Below are 22,992 nucleotides of genomic sequence, written 5' to 3'. Positions count from 1 at the left end.
GAGGAAGTCTCTCGAAGCTTTGTCCAGCCTTCGGGTGGCATGACCGTATGCTTCCGTGCCATCAACTGAAGTCAAGATGCAAAGACTTTATATCTTCTGCGATACTTCAGTCATGGCGATTGCAGCCGTAACATACTTGAAGACCATAGACATCAAAGAACAATGCCATGTGGGTTTTGTTATGAGCCGGACTAAACTGGCGCCACCCCGCGAGCACACGATACGTAGACTGGAACTCTGCGCTGCTGTGCTTGCAGTGGAGTTGGCTGAACTTATAACAACAGGAATGAACCTGGAAATCAGGGAAGTCGAGTTTTACACGGACAGTAAGGTAGTCCTAGGATATTGTTTGCAATGAAACGAGACAGACACTTTTATGTCTATGTCAGCAATCGGGTGCTAAGGATCAGGAGATCGACTTGTCCTAAACAGTGGCACTATGTGTCCACACACCATAATCCTGCGGACCATGCAACTAGATCTGTCGCAGCAAAAAACATCCTGTAATAATTCCCGGACATAATCATGTCACGACTCTGCTCGTGCGGCACCACCACGTTCTAGTGAAACATCAAGGCACGAATTTCGTCGGGGCAGTGAGAGAACTTCAAATTCCTTCCAACTTGGACACTACCAATGTGGAAAGATACTTGAATGAGCAAGGATGCACCTGGACCTTTAATCCACCTCATTCTTCTCACATGGGCGGCGTCTGGGAAAGGATGATAGGGATAGCAAAAAAAATCTTAGATTCTATCTTCTTGCAAGTGGGGAGTACAAGGCTCACAGGTGCACAACTAGCAATTTCATAATTACAATTCGTAGGCAAAATCTCCTCTTAACTATGCAGACTCATGTCTTACCTTAGAAATTGATTAGTCAATGTAAAATAATATTTGTGTACGCCTAAAATGCATTATATTGCGTGCATGATAGAACATAAACACAACAAAAAGTTAATAAAATGTAATCTGTGGATGGAAGAGACCCTTACATGAAAAAACAACAACATTTTATCTGAAAATATCCTGCTTTGCATTTGCTACAGCACACTTCCTATTTTCTGACATGCAGTTGAAGATTCTTGTAGTTCAGGTTTTTTTCAGTCATAATAACCTCAGGACATGAAAGATATAACAAAGTTTTCCTATACTTTTCTAGTATCATTTTGCTTGAAGTTAAACATCAAAACCAGAATGCTAACCATCAAAAATCACAGATCGCTATCTTTTCTGTGTAGCCCACCTAACCAAAAATATGGTCCTGTGGGATATTTTAATTGCACCAGCAGACTACTAACGTTAAGATGCAATTCTTACAGTTAAAATGTATAGCTCTATAACAATTTTGGTAAAAAGGAAAGTGTCATGTTTCAGCCCTAATAAAATTGAAATGATTTAACTAGAATTTGTAAATGCATAATTTGAAAATATTGTGTTTTTTCTGTGCCTTTTGGCCATACAGCAAAAGTCAGTCATTGAAACTCCTGATCACCACAACTAAATTAACTTTCAGACACATTGCAGTTTATTCACTTACGGTTACAACTCCCCTGCTTCACTATACATTATGAAGCGTTAACGTGTTTACCTAGCGTGAAGGGTGAAGCTGGTCCGGTATAAAAGTGCAAGGAGAATTTGGAGAAAACTTGTTGGTTTAACAAGGTCAGCCAAGCCTTTCCTACAGCAGACCTCACAGTATTTGGATCTTCATATAATTTAAGACTTGTGAGACTGACACAAAAATATGTATGAAATCAAGGTCATCTTTAATAATATAAATCTGGGCAATTCTAGCCTAGTGGCCCTATTCACTTTGGCCCATTCATACCTGTTCATGACCAGCTGGTGGTGTAGTGTGATTAGGACATCCTTAAGGCAGGGGCAAGTGGACCTCCTGTCCTGCATTTTAGGGGGCCTCTGTAGTACCACTGCATTCTACTCTCCTTTGGGCTCATGGTCTCTATGTATCTGAGTGCAGAGAAATGATGTCCAATGCTTTATATTACCAGTGCAGCAGCATAGTATGTATTGTCACCACAAACAATTATAATAAAATAAATCATCCAAATTAAAATGCTATAATGATATTAAACAACAATATGATAGCTCTGCAGACATATTTTCTTATGGCAATATATACCAAATTGCTCTGTTTTTGCATATACAAATTTTTCCAGGTATTAAAATCTGCTTTAAAAGGCTATTATATACTGCAAAAGCCTTAGGTTTGTTTGGAGGATCCACTATATCTGTGCTTTACACTTAATAAAGTTTCATTCTCAACAAAGATATACAATATTATACAGTACATTATGTGTATTAACATGCCTATACTAATACAGAATAGTATACGTGAAAGATCCATCTTTACTATAATGGCTTATAACTGAACTGTTTCATCAAGGGGGGGAGTTGTTTCACAATTAAAGGAAAACTCTATTATTTTACACATTTTAAATTTACTATTAGACATCTGTATTTACATGAACAAAATGAAAAAAAAAAGTAAAAGTAATGTGTAAAGTATAAATAATTCATTATTAAGACAATTGATTTCCTAAATGACAAAGCAACTTGCACATTTTAAACAGTTTCATAATTACTTACAGGGCTGGTTTACTCTGTAAATAATATGACAATTTTAAAAAAATCCTTCAGTATTTTTATTAGCTCAGAATTAGGAAATCATGATTATGGTAGTTGACAGTAATTAAACTACAGTGTTTACCCTAGAACAAAACAGTGCAGTTATCGAAATTTAAAATTTGATGGCAGATAAGAACCATTCAGCCTTTCATTCAGTCTCCCTATTTTTCCTGATGTAATGATTCAAGCCCTTTCCTTGTCTTAGATTCAGGAAAGTCATATGCCAGTAAAGTAAAACTTTCTAATATTTCACCTAAGCCATTGAGGTATATTACATAAGGTAAAAATGAAACAATTCAACATCAAATAGAAGGTACTTGGAAATAATGATGGTGCTCTACTCCACTGGGTAAGTGACAAAACAGCCCTCACCAATATTAGAACAAAGTGTAGAGGAGCTCCACGTGTCTGCTGGATACACTGTATCTCAATTCAACATTGTATTGACTGAAGACTCGGTCCCATCTGAATAAACAATTTCCTGGAAAGTGCTCACCAAAGAATGCATGTAAACATTCAATTTGTAGATAATCCAGGGTGGTAATTTTAACCCCTTCAATCTCAGGGGTTTTTGGTACCTCAAATCCCGGAGCAATTTGCCATTTTTGCGGTATGTCGGTTCACAGATTATTCTCATTTCCTGCAAATAGTGTACCCATGTAAACTATATATTGTTTTTTCAGGGAGAGATAGTTTTCTTTTGATACCATAGTTAGATGATTAGCTGAAAATTTAGGATGAGAAATTTAGTAAAAACTAGTGAAAATTAGAAAAAAAACACCTATTCACTAGGTAAAGTGATGGAAAGTCCCCTCCAAGTTTATCAATTCAGGTGTTCTGATCTCAGAAATACCTAATTTATATAGAGTTTCCATTCTTTCCCAGCACTTATAGGGAACATACTATAAAGTGTACATTATTAGTAGAATTTTTATGCTTATGGCTTAACGGGTTTGGGGGTTGTGAACGGGGGCAGGAGGGTTATACTGCTTAGATGTTGTGTTAGGGCAATGGGATGTAAGGGTTTTTTTTATTATTTTTATCTTTTTATATACATTTTTATTTTTTTTTGAATTTTATTTTTTGTATTTTTAATATATATATATATTTATTTAGGGCTCTCTTGAACATGTTATTAATGCCAGTGATATCACTATGCCATCACTTGGCTCACTTTATTGTGCTTATGGGCATCTACTGCACAACATCAGACTCATAGCAGCCAGAACTCCCTTGCTCTCCCTTACATGTACATACATGCATACTTCTGTTTTGCCACAAATCATGAGGGAATAGGGGCCCAGTGCATTGCTTTGCCCAGGGCCTAAAATGATGTTAAGACAGGCCTGGAAGGTGCTATGTACTGAAGAACAGTTACAAGGGTGGAGTTGAGTGGAGCGAGAGATCAGGTGGTGGTCAGAGATGTGAAAGGAGTTGGAGAAGTTAGGGTGAGAGAATGAAGAAAAAAATAAGGCCAATTGAGTTAGAGGAAAACAGTAGTGGAGTTAGAGTTTATGGACACCCAGCTGGTATGATAGCAGTTAGTAAAGGATGGGTAGAGTATCGATTGAAGGGATGCTTCCAATATCTTCGTTTGACCTTCCTTGTAGCCTCTTTGTTGCTTTCTTGGTGCACTCCCTTGGTAAACTCATTTTCACTACATTTTTTAAGAAGAATTAAAAACATCTAAAGATTCATGATCTCAAGGCCTCCTGAAAATGCTATACATCAAAAGTTTAATTGAAGCAAGAATCCTGACACATTCTTGGGAACTCTTTATCTGAATGAAGAAATATAAGTTGTGCATTGATACTTAACCATATATATATATATATATATATATATATATATATATATATATATATATATGTATTTAGCATTAGTTTCAAACCAAAGCTGATGTTACTTTGTAGCAGATTAAAAATGCCATAAAGATTCAGATATTTCAAGGGTTTCTGAATAACCTTTTTGATCTGTCCTTTTAGTATGCATAGTGTGACAAATCAGGAACACTATTTATGGAAAACATGATATCTAATTAAATGAGCTTTCATTTCAGAGACTGTAATATAACCAGAGATCCTCAGGATATCGCAGACAAACAAGATAGCTGGAACTATATTTAGCAGAATCTTGATTAACCTTTTCATTTCTTACTAATATATACAAAATCCTGTTGTTCGGATTACATATGAAGCTTAAAAGACTTAGAAGTCCCAGTCTTCACAAAAGTACTGGATATGTATATTAGATTTCTGTTTCAGAATATATTGAAATGTAAGAGCTTATAAGAGTAGTCTGCCAGTATATAAAAAGGCATTGAAGGTACATATATAGCGTGAAAGAAATGGTAAACGAGAACGAGAGTGAGCTTTTTACTTTGTTTTGTCCGATTTGTGGGGAGTCTGGCCACGTTTTTGGGGCTACGTATGAATCGCTGAATTAACCAAAATTCAGAAATTCTGTATTGCAATTTATAGGAGTCTAAACTATATATTAAATATATATTATATACAGCAAATATTGGCATAAGTTTTAGATTGTTAAAATGTCTTTCCTTGCTGGTATTATATTAACTGATGATCTACATTAACTATAGCTATAACTTAATAATGTCTAATATAGGATAAAGCAAAGTTTCCATTGAAGCAAATCTAATTACAATATTAATAATTGTTTTTTTGCATGTTGAAATCATACTTATTATTCGTGTAAAAATGTTGAAACATGACCCTGTGATTAACACTCTAATGTGGTATTATCTAAAATTAAAGACAAACACTATACTCTATCGTATAATTTATAATTATTGGAAATACAGCTTTTCTCTTGCCCTCCATTCTTCTTGTATATCATATTCACTCAATGATTAAAGTTGCAAATAGGGTTCATCCTCTTAAAGGGTGATCCTTTTTAAGTGACGGGATTGATGTAATACATCATGTTGATCTTTGTATGAATACCATAACGAGGGTGGCTCCAAGGGCATCTTAACCTTACATTTTTACATGTCTCATTTTTGCTAATGTATTTTAAATGAATACATGAAGAGCTTTATTGTATTTTTATGCAGATGTGAATGAGAATAGTTAAAAATATATAAATTAATAAATAAAATAGAGTAACTTTTGTTATCTATAGTGAAAATGAAAAGTAAAAACGTGTTAAACAAAAGTAAAATAGCTAATGAAAACAAATGGAGCTTGCCCTATTTCAAGCTATTGTGCTATTATACAATGGTAGCGGTTTGCTGTATCTGTATTATGAAACATATTCTTTTATACATAATTAGGAGCTTGAAATTCAGTAACTGACTTACTGCATCATAGACTCTTCAATAAGTATAATTAAGGGATAAGATATTACTATACTTTTTTTGTAAATTCAAACAATAACAGAGATGCTGTAAACTATGGTTCATGGCTGTGCTTATTATTTTGATAAAAAGACACTTTTCTCTAGTAATGTAGCTTGGTATTCAATGGCATACATACAAGTGAACCAAACAGGTAATGGTAAGTGATACAATGACAGATTTGTATTTACACAGAATAAAATCTGTTAAGTATTTTATGATGCTTTTTGTTGGATTATACTTCAAAAGCCATATAGAAAGTTAATATTCTATTATAATGAACCAGTGTAAAACAACTTTTCATATATACTTAATTATCAAACAAATTATCAGACATTGAATTGTGTAGAACAAAACAGAGTAGACCTATTGTTAGAGTAAACGTAACGTACATGCTGGGCAGTGGTGACTCTAGAAACAATATATAGGGGAGCACACAAGATATCACAGTCAAACTGGGGGGGCATTAATCATTTCCACCATTAAATCATAGCACTGAAAAAACTGAATATATATATAGCCAAACGTAATGTGCTGTGGAATGATACTTTTGTTATTGGACTAACATAATACTTGATCATTCAATATGGGAAGCCTGAAGCCACAATTTAGTACGACAAATACGGTAATCAACTGAATGAAACTTACAAAACCTGTATTTGCAGGTATACATAAATAATGTATGGAAACATAGCATAGCAGATATGGATCTACAGAATAACACAAAAACCTAGCTTTGCAGGTATAGATTAATTGGAATTCACATAAAAACACTGCATTAAAGGTATATTTAAAAACCCTTAAATTACAGGCATAGATCACAGGCTGCACACCCCACAGCCAGCCCACATAGAACCTGACCAGCACCCAGATAACACATACAGGATTTGCCATCTTTTTCCCCAAATAGCCCAACACAAGTCAACTTTGTCCCCAAACAGCCCAGCCTGTGCTATCTTTGTCCCATATACACCCTGCCTGTGCCATCTTGGTCCCCAAGGCTCAAACATCCTGCTAGTGACATCTTTGTCCTTCCACAATTATACATCTATGATACACACAAACACTTTTACAGTCACTCACTAATTCACACTTTCATTCAGACAATTCATCCACACATTAACTCATGCTCTCCCTCATTCAGACAATTCATTCACACATTAACTCATGCTTTCCCTCATTCAGACAATTCATCCACAAATTAACTCATGCTCTACCTCATTCAGACAATTCATGCACACATTAACTCATGCTCTCCCTCATTCAGACAATTCATTCACACATTAACTCATGCTTTCCCTCATTCAGACAATTCATCCACAAATTAACTCATGCTCTCCCTCATTCAGACAATTCATCCACACATTAACTCATGCTCTCCCTCATTCAGAAAATTCATCCACACATTAACTCATGCTCTCTCTCATTCAGACAACTCATCCACACATTAACTCATGCTCTCCCTCATTCAGACAACTCATCCACACATTAACTCATGCTCTCCCTCATTCAGACAACTCATCCACATATTAACTCATGCTCTCCCTCATTCAGACAATTCATCCACATATTAACTCATGCTCTCCCTCATTCAGACAATTCATCCACATATTAACTCATGCTCTCCCTCATTCAGACAATTCACCCATATATTACCGTATTTGCTCGATTATAAGAGGACCCTGATTATATGACGACCCCCAAATCTGAATATTAATTTAGGAAAAAAAGAAAAAGCCTTAATATAAGACAATCTTATAGGAAAAAAGTTTTACCAGTAAATGTTAATTCATGTAAACTATTTTTTTTAATAAAAGCTATGATTGAGAAAAATATTTTGGTTTTATTTCCTTCTATTTTCCAACCTGCCCCCCCCCCAGTTATGCACATCTGCCCCAGAAATGCCTTATACCCCCTATATGCCACTGTGCCCGATGATATGCCTTTTAACCCTATATGCCACTGTGCCCCATGATATGCCTTTTGACCCCTATGTGGCTTATTATGGGGCAGAGTGGCATATAGGGAGGTTTAAGGCATTTCAGGAGGCAGAGTGGCGTACAGAGCGTTAAAAAGGCATTTCTGGAGGCAAAGTGGCATTAAGGGGGTTAAAAGGCATTTCATAGAACACTCTGCCTCCAGAAATGCCTTATGCCCCCCCATTTAACACTCCCCTACCCCCCCCAAACTTACCGGTTCTTCTGACTCCCCTGTCATGCAGCCGGGGCAGCGTGTAGATGTCTACGCCATTCGCGTAGACAACTTACGCTGCAGCCGGAAGGAGGTGTGGCTAGCAGCGGGGGTTGTCTGCGTCCATCGCGCAGACCTTCCCCGACTGTCAGAGAGAATTCCGGGGAACTCTGATCTCTGACAGCCGGGGAAGGTCTGCGCGGTAAGAAGCACCGGTAAGTGGGGTGGGGGAGACAGGAGGATCCATAGTCAGACCTATTTGAAGTCTGATTATAAGACGACCCCGATTATAAGACGAGGGGTATTTTTCAGAGCATTTGCTCTGAAAAGACCTCGTCTTATAATCGAGCAAATACGGTAACTAATGCTCTCCCTCATTCAGACAACTCATCCACACAATTACTCATGCTCTCCTTCATTCACACAATGCATCCACACATTAATTCACACTCTTTACTTATTTCAATATTCTTACTACCCTCTTCCTCACTATCTACCCCCTCTCCCTCCCTTATCACTTTCTACCCTCTCTTCCTCCCCTTTCCCTACTACCCTCTTCCTCACTATCTACCCCCTCTCCCTCCCTTATCAGTTTCTACCCCCTCTCCCTCCCCTTTCCCTACCCACTATCTACCCTTTGTAGTTCTCTCACCTTTAGGTCCAGCGATGGAAGCACACGACTTCTGTCTTCCTGCTCTGCTGCAGTGCCTGCTGACGTCATATTCCGGCGCTCAGCATGAAATGCCGGCACCGCAACCGAGGTAGAGGCCTCGCGGAGGAGAATGAGGGGCGGCGAGCGGTTGCTAGGCACCCCTCTCTCTCCCCTCCGCATGGGATTTAAAGACTTTATTCGAAATTCGGTGGGGGGGGCAACAAGGGGGCAAGGAATATCCTAGTTGCTGCAATTGCCCCCCCTGTAGCGACGCCACTGATGCCGGGTAAAAATTTGACATCTCTAAGTGTGTGCTGAAAATACACCAAAGGTTTCACTTTGTGACATAGCTTCTTTGGAGCAGGTTCAAATTCTCAATCATATTTACCAGCTTGGGGTCCAACTTAGTTATTTACTAATAAAAGTATTATTAACCCCTTAATGACCAGTGATGTGCGGGGGATGTCAAGAAAAAACGGTTAGTTAATGAACAATGACGTGCCTGGTATGACATGGCATTCAATGAGCCTAAAAGGCGGTCAAAGATCAATTTCTTCGCCCAAACAGTGTGGCTCCTACAAGGACCCAGTGTGGTCGCTCTCTGGTGGAACAACATGCACCATGTACAAGTTACAATTTAAAAGAACCTAAGCTCAACTGAGTCTCCATAGACTTCATTCATATCTTGCTGCTTGGTTTCTTAAAGGATCGCATCAACATTGTAACTGGACGCCAACCACAGAGGGGAAGGCGACCGGAGGTGCTGCCCAGTACATGGCTACTTGGTACAGGACTTGAATCTGGTGCCTCAAACCCTACAAGCAGGTTATTAGTTGCCACCTGTGAAGCTGTGCTGGTGATCCATTTTACAGCAGTACTGATCACCTGCACCTGTTACCTGTTTAGTAGATCCTTTTAACCTGCCTCTGGTCTGCATTCATTGCTCAGCGATACTTTGCCTATTGAGCTTGGGTTGTGGCCTGTTCCTTTGAATCTGATTTCTTGCCTGTTTACCTGACTATGAATATGTGCTGCTTGTCTCTAAACCTAGATAGCCTGACCAAACCTCTGGTTTATCCTTCTGTACTATGCAAATGGACCTGGCTCTGTGCATTATCTCAACTTCTACCCTGTTCATCTCCCTTGGTCAGTTATGTTTTATGTGGACATTAATAACAGTTATAATAATGATCAGGCGCTAAATATCATACAATATTGTGTGAAAGTTATAGATAATGCTGCAAACACTTGAAGTATAGCCCCAAAATACCACCAATAATCATAAAAGATAGAAAAGTGTTGCGCCGAAGAGAATAATAATTATTGATAAATCAAAAATGTGAACGTGACTATTAATATTTCACCAAAAAAGTGTAGGAATGGAGATATAAAACAATAATACTTATATTTGCTTTCCAATTGTCAAATTAGGTCTCCATCCGTTGTATCAAGGTAATGTGTCAATATGTAAGAACAAAAAACGAAAGACAAAAAATCAGCTCTGCAGGAGATCTGGATCTTAGTCTTGTAGTCAGACTTTTATTTGAGGTCTGATCATAAGACAACCTCGAATATAAGATGAGGGGTGTTTTTCAGAGCATTTGCTACATATTTTTTGTAAGCATGTCATAAAACATTGAGTGCTATAGCATATCGCTGGTCATAGAGAGTAGATCATTGAAACTGGAAGATCATTGTGTAATACCATTTAAAGAGTGAAAGGTATTCTTTAAGCTTCTTGTCAACAGAATTGCAGTTCATGTAAAATGGACTGTAATGTGCATGATTTAAATACAATCTATTTATTGTTATAACTTGTAAATTGGCAACATCAATAAAAGCTTGTAAGCAGAACTCTTCAGCACTGTCAGACATGTATCCATAATACTAACATCTTTCATATGAACTCACATTCATTGTGCTTCAGTCAGTGGCATAGTCAATTAGTACAAAATAGCAAGTTTAGGTTATAGCATATTTTATTACATTTTACTAAATGTGCCTGGTTCTTTGTATTTTCTTGTTTTTTGTTTTTTTTTGCTGTAATGTAACCTCACATACCTTATTGGTATGATTACCAAATGTGTATTTGTATGAATATTGAATTTAGTATTTTATATTTATGTAGTTCTAGTGTTATATTTTCTGCATCTGTACATGGGCTTAAAAGGCATTAGAGCATGTTCTTAAGAGATTGACGTCAAAAAAGTCTCAGCAATAGATGAGACTTACCAGTAGTACTGTGTCCTCAATGGGGTTATTTTTACCTACTAATCTCTGTCAGGATTGAATAGTATCTCTTGTTATGTGCTTTTTATTTTTTAATATATTTTCTGCATTCTAAAAGTAGCAACAGTAGCAAGGATAAAGTAATTGATCTATACAAGTTTTTTTTCTGTGCACTATTTGTAATTAAAGGTTTTTAGGACTTGCTGATCATACACCACAGGAAAATGTCTAATAACTAAAAGGCAAATGATTAATTTAAGTGCAGTATGTCACAATATATTTTGGTGACCTTTTAATCTTGTTTTAATGATTTAGACTATGATAATGTATGAATATCATTAACACTCAAGTTAACTTAAATATACATTTGGAAACAAATAATTGTAAAGGTGGATGTGTTACCTTTCTCAAATCCCATATAATGTGGTGTACAGATTAAAATAAGCAAATTGGGTCTAATCACTAACATCAAAGTCTAATTACAGATTAACTCAATTTACTACACATCCCCCTTTGCAAGCTAACATCTGCATAACTTGCTTAAAAAATAATTAAAAAAGCGGGGGTCCCCTGGACCCATTATTAACAAGGACAGATGAAGCCTCTTCCTTCCCAAAGCCATGTAACATAGTAACATAGTAACATAGTAACATAGTAACATAGTTCATAAGGTTGAAAAAAGACCAAAGTCCATCAAGTTCAACCTATATACATATTGTGTCCCTACTGTGTTGATCCAGAGGAAGGCAAAAAAACCCTTATCAAGCAGATGCCAATTGCTCCATACCAGGGGGAAAATTCCTTCCCGACTCCAAATATGGCAATCAGAATAAATCCCTGGATCAACGTTCTGTCCCTATTAATCTAATATCCATAACTTGTAATATTATTGCTTTCAAGAAACACGTCCAGGCTCCTTTTGAACTCTTTTATTGAGTTTACCATTACCACTTCCTCTGGCAGAGAGTTCCATAATCTCACCGCTCTTACTGTAAAGAACCCCCGTCTGTGCTGGTGTAGAAACCTTCTTTCCTCCAACCGTAGAGGATGTCCCCTTGTTATAGATACAGTCCTGGGTATAAATAGGTCCTAGGAGTGATCTCTGTACTGTCCCCTTATATATTTATACATAGTTATTAAATCCCCCCTAAGCCGTCTTTTTTCCAAACTAAATAACCCTAATTCTGATAATCTTTCTGGGTACTGTAGTCCTCCCATTCCCCTTATTACTCTGGTTGCCCGTCTTTGAACCCTCTCCAGCTCCACTATATCTTTCTTGTACACTGGTGCCCAGTACTGTACACAGTATTCCATGTGTGGTCTGAATAGTGACTTGTACAGTGGTAGAATTATTTCCTTGTCGTGGGCATCTATGCCCCTTTTGATGCACCCCATGATTTTATTTGCCTTAGCAGCAGCTGCCTGACACTGGTCGCTACAGGTAAATTTACTGTTAACTAAAACTCCTAAGTCCTTTTCCATGTCAGTCGTCCCCAGTGTTTTCCCATTTAATACATATTCCCAGCCTGGATTTTTCTTCCCCATGTGCATAACCTTACATTTATCTGTGTTGAACCTCATCTGCCACATCCCAGCCCAAGCCTCCAACCTATGCAGATCCATTTGTAATCGTGCACTGTCCTCTATTGTGTTAACCACGTTACAGAGCTTAGTATCGTCTGCAAAGATTGATACTTTACTATACAATCCCTCTACAAGGTCATTAATAAATATATTAAAAAGAATAGGACCCAAAACATACTCAGAGTATGTACCATTAATAACCACCCTCTGTTTCCTATCACTGAGCCAGTTACTTACCCACATACACACATTCTCCCCCAGCCCAAGCATTCTCATTTTGTGTACCAGCCTTTTATGTGGCACTGTATCAAATGCTTTGGAAAAATCAAGATATACGACATCCAGCGATTCACCCCGGTCTTGAGCTCACCTCCTCATAAAAGCTGATCCGGTTAGTTTGACAGGACCGATCCCTTGTAAACCCATGCTCATATGGAGTCATACACTTATTTTCATTGAGATACTCCAAAATAGCATCTCTTAGGAAACCCTCAAACAGTTTACACACAACAGAAGTTAAACTAACAGGCCTATAATTCCCCGGGTCACTTTTTGTCCCCTTTTTGAATATTGGCACAACATTTGCCATGTATGGTAGGGCAGAAGTTAATGAAATAAGCTAATGGCAGGTTATAAAACAAGCTGGTGGTATAGTCTCTTGACTCTCTTGCCCATGGCTCAAGTGGGAAACTGAAGAAAAATATACCCTCATAAACTATAATAAAAATATACCCGGTGGAAGGTACAGTCTAGAGCCCTGCACGGGACTGCTTTTTTAATCTCGTTCCCGCTGTTTTGAATCCCGCTCCCGCCCGCTCCCGCAATGTGGGTGTTCAACTCCCGCCCGCTCCCGCCACATTTGTGGCCAATCACGCCCGCCTCCTTACCTGATTTCCCGCGCAGTCCCGCAAGGCTGCCCTCGAGTTGTTCCCTCACAGCGTCTCTTCTCTTGCTCCGCCCAGGAACAAGGCGGAGTCACAGGAAGTGACGTCACATCACGTGATTCCGCCTTGTTCCTGGGCGGAGCAAGATAGGAGACACTGTAATGGAGCAGCGAGAAGGCATCCTTGCGGGACTGCGCGGGATTACCGGGACCCGCAGGTACAGTGCCTGACCGCCCGCTCCCGCCCGCAGCCCCAGCAAGACCGCCCACGCCTCCCAATGCAGTACTCTAGTACAGTCCCCATCTAACTGGCACACTAGCAAACCATACAGACAACTAGCAAAATCAAATAAACACTGTACAGGTTATACTGTACTTATGGTGGTACGTGAAGTGAATGTGCAATTTTCTAGTGTTTGCTCGATTTTTCTTGTTGTCTGTGTGCTTTGCTAGTGTGCCAGTTAAGTGGGGACTGTACCTCCCATCGGGAATATTCTTTTTATAGTCTATGAGGGTACATAGAATACATTCACTCTCACTCTCTCTCTCAAACACTCAGTCACTGTCTCACACTCTCATCCTCTCTCACGCTCTCTAAATTTTTCCCTACCTTCTCTGCCGACCACTTCTGCTTCCATTTCTACATTTATTTATTTATTGTTTTATATAGCGCCATCAAATTCCGTAGCACTGTACAATGGGTACACATCTTCTTGTTCTTCATATTTTCTCTTCCATATTCTCTCTTTTATCTTCTCTCTTTTATCCTTTCTCTTCTCTCTTCGTTCGCATCTCTGTGGACATAACCTGGAGTGAACTTATGTGTCTGGGCCCGGGTAATCAGGTTGGGTAGGAGCCTGATTGTAGGGGATAGCCTGGGGTTCTGTCTGCACACAGCGATGCATGGGAACCGAAGGATAAGACAGACAGGCACAAAGGAATACACCACAGGCAGAATTTCAGGGAATGCTATGTATTGTATATTATTGCAGGACAAGCAAATACAGGTTAAATTGTCTCTTAGCAAGAAAACGTAATTATGGCAGGAACCCCATTGGACAGGGCACAAGGCAGAAAGCCCACTGGACAGGGCACAAGGCAGGAAGCCCACTTGAAAGGGCACAAGGTAGGAAGCCCGCTTGGAAGGGCACAAGGTAGGAAGCCCACTTGGAAGGGCACAAGGCAGGAAGCCCACTAGACAGGGCTCAAGGCAGGAAGCCCACTAGACAGGGCTCAAGGCAGGAAGCCCACTGGACAGGACACAAGGCAGTAAGCCCACTGAACAGGGCACAAGGCAAGATGCATTCAGGATCAGGTACAAGTCAGGATCAGGTACAGGGCCAGAGCAAACCGGTCCTATAACTTCATTGCAAAGGCCCCTAACAAACAGGGAAGTGTCCAGTTACAGGCCTGGTCATTAGGTCAGGTGTGAATGACATAGGCTTTAGGTGAGGGAGGCAGGGTAATAAAGCCTGTTGGTTAGGTCAGGTGTGGTAATGGCATAGGCTTCAGGTGGGAGACAGATAGAGCATAACCAAACACAGCTGAACATAAATAAGTACAAAGCGAACAAAGGGTTAAACTTTAACTTTCCTGCAGTCAGGATAGAATCCTGACATTATGCCAAAATGGTGGTGCTTCTGGTCACATCCTCTTCCACATCCTCCAATCAGAGGAGAGGACTTCACCTAAAGCTCTGCCATTTTGTCAAAGTTCAACTTCAGGCAAACAAATGTTATATACAGTATCTCACAAAAGTGAGTACACCCCTCACATTTTTGTAAATATTGTATTATATTTTCATGTGACAACACTGAAATGACATTCTGCTACAATGTAAAGCAGTGAGTGTTCAGCCTGTATACCAGTGTAAATGTGTTGTCCCCTCAAATATAACTTAACACACAGCCTTTAATGTCTAAACCTTGGCAACAAAAGTGAGTACACCCCTAAGTGGAAATGTCCAAATTGGGCCCAAAGTGTCAATATTTTGTGTGGCCACCATTATTCTCCAGCACTGCATTAACCCTCTTGGACATGGAGTTCACCAGAGCTTCACAGGTTGCCACTGGAGTCCTCTTCCACTCCTCCATGATGACATCATGGAGCTGATGGATTTTAGAGCCCTTGAACTCCCCCATGTGAGGATGCCCCACAGATGCTCAATAGGGTTTAGGTCTGGAGACATGCTTGGCCAGTCCATCACCTTTACCCTCAGCTTCTTTAGCAAGGCAGTGGTCGTCTTGGAGGTGTGTTTGGGGTCGTTATCATGTTGGAATACTGCCCTGCGGCCCAGTCTCCGAAAGGAGGGGATCATGCTCTGCTTCAGTATGTCATCGTACATGTTGGCATTCATGGTTCCCTCAATGAAATGTAGCTCCCCAGTGCCGGCAGCACTCATGCAGGCCCAGATTATGACACTTCCACCACCATGCTTGACTGTAGGCAGCTACAACTGGTTGCCGCCACACATGCTTGACACCATCTGAACCAAAGTTTATCTTGGTCTCATCAGACCACAGGCCATGGTTCCAGTAATCTATGCCCTTAGTCTGCTTGTCTTCAGCAAACTGTGGGCTTTATTGTGCATCGTCTTTAGAAGAGGCTTCCTTCTGGGACGTCAGCCATTCAGATACAATGTGCGGCGTATGGTCTGAGCATTAACAGGCTAACCCCCCACCCCTTCAACCTCTACAGCAATGCTGGCAGCACTCATACGTCTATTTTCCCAAAGACAACCTCTGGATTTGACGCTGAGCATGTGCACTCAACTTCTTTGGTCGACCATGGCGAGGCCTGTTCTGAGTGGAACCTGTCCTGTGAAACCGCTGGATGGTCTTGCCCACCATGCAGCAGCTCAGTTTCAGGGTCTTGGCAATCTTCTTATAGCCTAGGCCATCATTATGTAGAGCAACAATTCTTTTTTTCAGATCCTCAGAGAGTTCTTTGACATGAGGTGCCATGTTGAACTTCCAGTGACCAGTATGAGAGCGCGTGAGAGCGATAACACCAAATTTAACACACCTGCTCCACCTTTACACCTGAGACCTTGTAACACTAACGAGTCACATGAGACCGAGGAGAGCAAATGGCTAATTGGGCCCAATTTGGACATTTCCACTTTGGGGTGTACTCACTTTTGTTGCCAAGGTTTAGACATTAATGGCTGTGTGTTGAGTTATATTTTCTGGGGACAGCAAATTTATACTGTTATACAGGCTGTACACTCACTAGTTTACTGTCACCAGGAAGTTCACCGGAGGACAGCATATCCCCTGCAGGGTCTGTCCAGACCCTGCTTGGATATCCCACCACTCTGATGAGGCACCTGTAACAGCTTCCCCAGTGCCACCCATCCAGAAGTAATGTCACACGATCAATGTGATCTGGAGGACAGAGACAGAGCATCGTGTATTTTGTGCATTTGCAATAGTGTCAAAAAGTGTCTACAAGACCCATACAATACCCCCCGAATACTTATTTTACCCCAATTAACCCTTCTCTCCCTGTGATCATCTAAAAAAAATTTTTAATTTTTGCTAGTTTTTACTAAATTTCTCATCCTAAGTTTTCAGCTAATTATCTAACTATGGTATCAAAAGAAAGCCCTCTATCTCCTTGAAAAAAACAATATATATTTTCATGGGTACATTATTCACAGGAAAAGAGAATAATCGCTGAACCGATATACTGCAAAAATGGCAAAATTGCTCCGGGACTTGAGGTACCAAAAACCCCTCTCACTGAAGGGGTTAATCCCTAATATAATTCTAAACGAATACTGGTGTGCTGTTGATTTTCTTCTTTGCATTCTTCTTATACATATTTATTCTGCAATATGCTTTTAAAATACAACCAAGAAACAACATCTCACTTGGGAGAAGTTTGATACAATTTTAATATCGAAATCTGCTGTTAAAATATGTTTTAACCTACAGGAATGTACCATTTCTTTGGAGATGTGCAATGAAATCAAAATAATTTAATAAATGCAGTAGTTATTTTATTGGAACAAGAGTAACAATAACAGATCGGGAAGAAAGATATGTAATTTGTATTTTTGTGGCTATGCATCTTTAATCCATCTGGGAGAAATAACACTATACAGTATGTATAATTCAGGCTGTTTTTGTTTGCAGTTAATTAAACATTTTCCATGTTGTGTCATCCCTTTGAAATTCCTGAACACATTAAGAGAGATGTTTCCAACAGACTAAATGACAAAAAATAACACATACTGAACAGATATGCAACCTTCTTATTGACATATTTCCATTGGTAGAAAATAATATTACATTTACTTGATGATAGTGTCACTTACTTTCTTATTTGTTAGATATTGAATATGAAGTCACAAATGTTTCTACGTATATATATATATATATATATATATATATATATTGTAAATATAAAATGGGTAAAAAAGTTCCAATTATTTTGCTCCATGGTAGCAATACAACAATGTTAGTATTTAGTATTAGATACAACTCACTAAAAATGTTGAACTTTGATGAGTGGCTGTCTAAGGGATAGATGACCCTAATTTTATACTTAGATTTGCGCTGATCCAGACTTGCCAGTCCCATTATCTACTAACTTTTAATCCTCTCTGGCAGATCCAGCTAAGACGGGCATGGAAAAACTTTCCTCGACAAGGCGTATATGGTCCGGGAACATAATGGCTCTCTTGGTCAAAGGCCACTTATTGCCCTGGGAGCCCTGCTCCCTTGTCCAGTGTACAGATCTAAGGGAGTTAAAATGTCAGCCTCCTGCACCTGTTGCATGCTTCACCAAAGTCTCGGACAGCACCTTCAAAACCTTGGATTGATTTTCTATCTGTTGAAAAGTAAAAGGGGATGAAATATTAACCCAGTTTGCCCTTCAATTGCTCCAGCCAAGGGGCCCAAATAAATTACTTGTGCATCATCTGTGCATGGAATCCAAAAAAGACATTGCTATGCTACGAAAAAACTTAGCTCCAAAGCCTGCCAAACATGTTTTAAAATATTACAATTGCCTTTAGAAATTAGTAATTGTTGAGCAAGATGAAGTGGAACAGTTTGCTTGGTATTATCAGCAAATTTGAAATCAGTAGACTAAAAGAATTGTTGTTACAAACTAATGTGATTGTACTGCTTAACATCAATCAAATAAATTAAAATATGTCCCAAAAAGAACTTTCAAGATGGAGCGTTGTCTGCATAATAAAACATAGAATTGAAGCATGTGGCAATTCTAGGTAGTAGAAGACAAGGAACAAGCTGCATACACCAATAAATTAAAGCCAGTGTAATGGATATGGTGCCTCTTTTGTTATTTGCTTGGAGTTATTGTACCTAGAAGGTGCTTCAAAAGTAAGCCTAGAACATTTGCCTCATGGTCACAATCTTTTTTTTATGTGGAAAATACTTTAAAAGTCACATATTAATACATACATGGGTCATATCCTAATTTAACCTAGAATCAAAAAGTGAAGATATTTTGCACTGCAAACAACTGATGGCATATGCCATAAACCAAATCCGCTGTCAGAAAAATGTGATTCCAATTCCAATATTTCTTGATAATTATTTTGATTTTGTTTATATTTGTTACTTAACCCACCAAGGTAAGAAATCCTTAAACCATGTTTAAGTTCTAAGATTGAAGGTCCCTTGCTTTACTTTAAGACAGGGTTGGATAACATTTACCACGAGTGTGTGTTGTTTGAATACATGCTATACACTGACCAAAATAAGGACATTTTCTGTCAAGAGCTAAGAAATCTTGTTGTGTTCTATGTTTACATTATTTGTCTTTAACTTCTTACTTACTGGAAAGTGTAGATGTTTTCAGCCAGATCCATACTAAAGAGTGCAAATCTTTATAGGCATTCCAGAAACTGGGTCTGAGCCCTTGGTTTCTGTTGCACAATAGTTTGGCAACTTGATTTCTCAAAATAAATCTTATTGATTAAATTCTGATGAGATGACATTCAGAAAACCCAAACTCAGTTATCAGTACTGTATAAATATATATTGATTAAGAGAATGATTGGTTCCCTGTCAACTCTCTAAACCTTAGCAGATCTTTTATTTTATTCAGAGAAACATAAGAAGTGTTTTGTACAGACTTTGTACAGTTACCAGCAAAAATTCTGAATGAGCCAAAATCTTATAAGAATAAAACATTTCTAGGAAGGGGGGATTTAATAATACTATGAATGATGTGTAAATGGTGCATTTGGCCATAAATTCCACAGAGTATGTGGAACAACACCTTTCATATATGGTAATAGAACATGTATATCAGCCTTAAGGACATTAGTTTATGAATGATTAAGTAACATTCAATGTTACCTTTGAAACAAAGTTCTAACTGCTAAGTGCTAGCTTTTTGACATCAAACAACAAGGCAATCAATTATTTCTCTGGCAAAATTCACTAAACCTGTCAGACTAATTTGTACTTAATTATTACAGTGTTACAAAACATCAATAGGAAAAATAATTATTCCACATCTCATCTTAAAATAACTCAGGTCCAGTCTGGGGGTAATCAGTTATTGAAACTGAAATTAAATAAATAGACCTGAAAACAATGAGTAACTAGATGGTAGTCATGGTAATATAATTACAAATAAATCTTACTGTAAAAAGGAAATTATTTATAAACTTGAAATTATTTATATGTGTTTCAGCATTATGTTACTCAGTGACATAGCTCATGTGGTTGGACAAAAATTCTTGTAGTTAATTATTTCCTAAAACGGGAAGCAAAGCATAATTTCTGACCCCAATATGACAATTAGGCAGATGACTGAATTAATCTTACTCTTCAGTTTATATAACTATGTGTGTAAGCAGAGTCCTGACTAAGGGTAGCACCCTCCCCACCTCCTATGCTATATGATAGCTCTGATATGATATGATACCGGTATGTCCTGCCCTTCTTGCAGCGGCTGGGACACATCCCTGTCGCTGCACGGGAGATCAGGTTGTCGTTTGACAGCCTGGACCCCCCTTTGACAGCAGAAGCCAGCATCGCCAGCTTTCTGCTGCCCGGTCTAATGTAACAGCTTCCAGCACGAATGCCGGAAAACTGTTACATTTTTAAACGCCAATTAACTCTGCTCCCATCACTATGCGGCCATCAGACTGCTGGGAATGTAATCTAAACGGCTGATGCCGCCGGCCGGCTCTGCTTTAATACTTTTTTTTTTTTTACTTTATATGGCAAGCCGATCCAGCTTACCATATAAATAAAAAAAAGTGTTAAAGTAGCTCCGACCGGCGGCATCAGCACGCATCGGCCGTTTAGATTACATTCCCAGCAGTCTGATGGCTGCATAGTGATGGGAGCAGCGTGAGGTGAAAGCTCCGCCCCCTCGCACTCAGACTGCTGCAGCACCGGATGTCAGGTCAGTGACATCCTGTCAGCATAGAGGAGAACAGTGTGCAGCTACCAGAGGACGGAAGTCAAGAGAAGTAGAAGGTCAGTAAACCAATCTATTTTTTGTACTGTATAATATTTTTTTGTATTTGTTAAAAACAAAAAAAATCGGCATGTGTGTGTATGCAAGTGTGTCCCCCTATATGCCACTCTGCCTCCAGAAATGCCTTATACCCCCCTATATGCCACTCTGTCCCATGATATGCCTTTTAACCCCTTATATGCCAGAGTTGCATATAGGGCTATAAGGCATTTCTGGATGCAGAGTAACATATAGGGGGTCAAAAGGCATATCTGGAGGCAGAGTGGCATAAAGGGGGTTAAAAGGCATATCATGGGACAGAGTGGCATATAGGGGGTATAAGGCATTTCTGGAGGCAGAGTGGCAAGCCTGGGGGCAGAGGTGCATAACTCAGGGGTAGGTTGTCAAATGAAAGGAAATAAAAACCAAACATGTCTCAATCATAGCTTTTATTAAATATGGAAAAAAATAGTCTACATGAATTAATAAAGAAATAAAAGTTTCTTACCAGAATATTGTGAAGAATAATGTGATCAGTGTTTTGTTCCACTGAATAAAATGGAACTTTTTCATCTAAAAATTTTCGCAGTAGCAAATGTTTTGATCCCATTATGTGTAATGTATTTAATTTATTAGGGCCTTTTAACACTTTTGCTTTCTGGCATTTTAATACAAATAATGAGATAAAAAGAATGGCGAATAGTGTGACGCGGGTATGTATAAGGGGTGCGTGTGGGTATAAGAGCTTGACCGTGAGATAAACTATATGGGGCTGGTCTCCAAATTTTTCCAGGGCTGCTTTTCAGTCCCAGTCCGGCCCTTGATCGGTGCAGGAGGATCGCAGGGAGGAGAGTGAGAAATCATGTTTCTCACCCTCCTCCCATGCTGAAACACAAAACGAAGAAAAAAAAATGTTAAGTGATTTAAAAATAAATACATTAATCACCAAAATAATACATTAACTAACCATTTTTTTTTTTAAATATATAAAAAATAAAATAAACAAATACAAAAATATATATAAAAAAGATAATAATAATAATAATAAAAAAAACTTACATCCCATTACCCTAACACAACATCTACCCAGTATAGCCCTCTTGAGCATAAAAATTCAACGAATAATGTACACCTTATAGTATCTTCCCTATAAGTGCTAGGAAAGTATGGAAAATCTATATAAATTAGGTATTTCTGAAATCAGGACACCTGAATTGATAAACTTGGAGAGGATTTTTCATCACTTTCCTCCTAATTTTGCGAGGATTCAGAGGGAAAAATTATAAAAAAACCTAGCTGTTTGTTTTGCTAGTTTTTACTAAATTTATCATTCTAAATGTTCAGCTAATCATCTAACTATGGTATCAAAAGAAATCTCTATCTCTCCTTGAAAAAACAATATATAGTTTACATGGGTAAACTATTCACAGGAAAAGAGAATAATCACTGAACCAACATAGCGCAAAAATGGCTAAATTGCTCCGAAACTTGAGGTACCAAAAACCTCTTGGATTGAAGTGGTTAAAAACAAAACCCCTAGTGGCACAGCAAACATGAAACTAGGGAATTAACAAACTGTTTAATTGACATTCAGAGGAAAACATAAGCAATTAACATTCCTATAATGTAACATAAACACTGAACCACTCAATATTTAACAAATGTTCCCCATTTCAGAGGCAAACAGATTTATTTCTAAGCATCAAGAACACATGAATTCCTTTGATCTGAACTAAAGTTTTGAAAAAATTGAAATGTTTGGATTTGTGAAATTGCAAGTAGAAAAAGTTTGGATTATGGAAATTACAAACCCCAGCTATAAAGAGTTAGTTGGTGCAATTAACAAATATATTAATATTAGTATTATTATCCGCTTATTTATATAGTGCAGACAATGTACTCAGTGCTTACAGTAACCTATACAAAAAAAACTGCATTTATTTTGAACATTTTATTCTTTAACCAGTTTGACCTCCTGGATTTTGACCTTTGGCTGGTT

Source organism: Sceloporus occidentalis, unplaced genomic scaffold (genome assembly GCF_023333645.1).
Source record: "Sceloporus occidentalis isolate IW3139 unplaced genomic scaffold, rSceOcc1.0.p SCAF_46, whole genome shotgun sequence".
Lineage (NCBI taxonomy): Eukaryota > Metazoa > Chordata > Lepidosauria > Squamata > Phrynosomatidae > Sceloporus > Sceloporus occidentalis.
Note: the sequence above shows the minus strand (reverse complement) of the source record.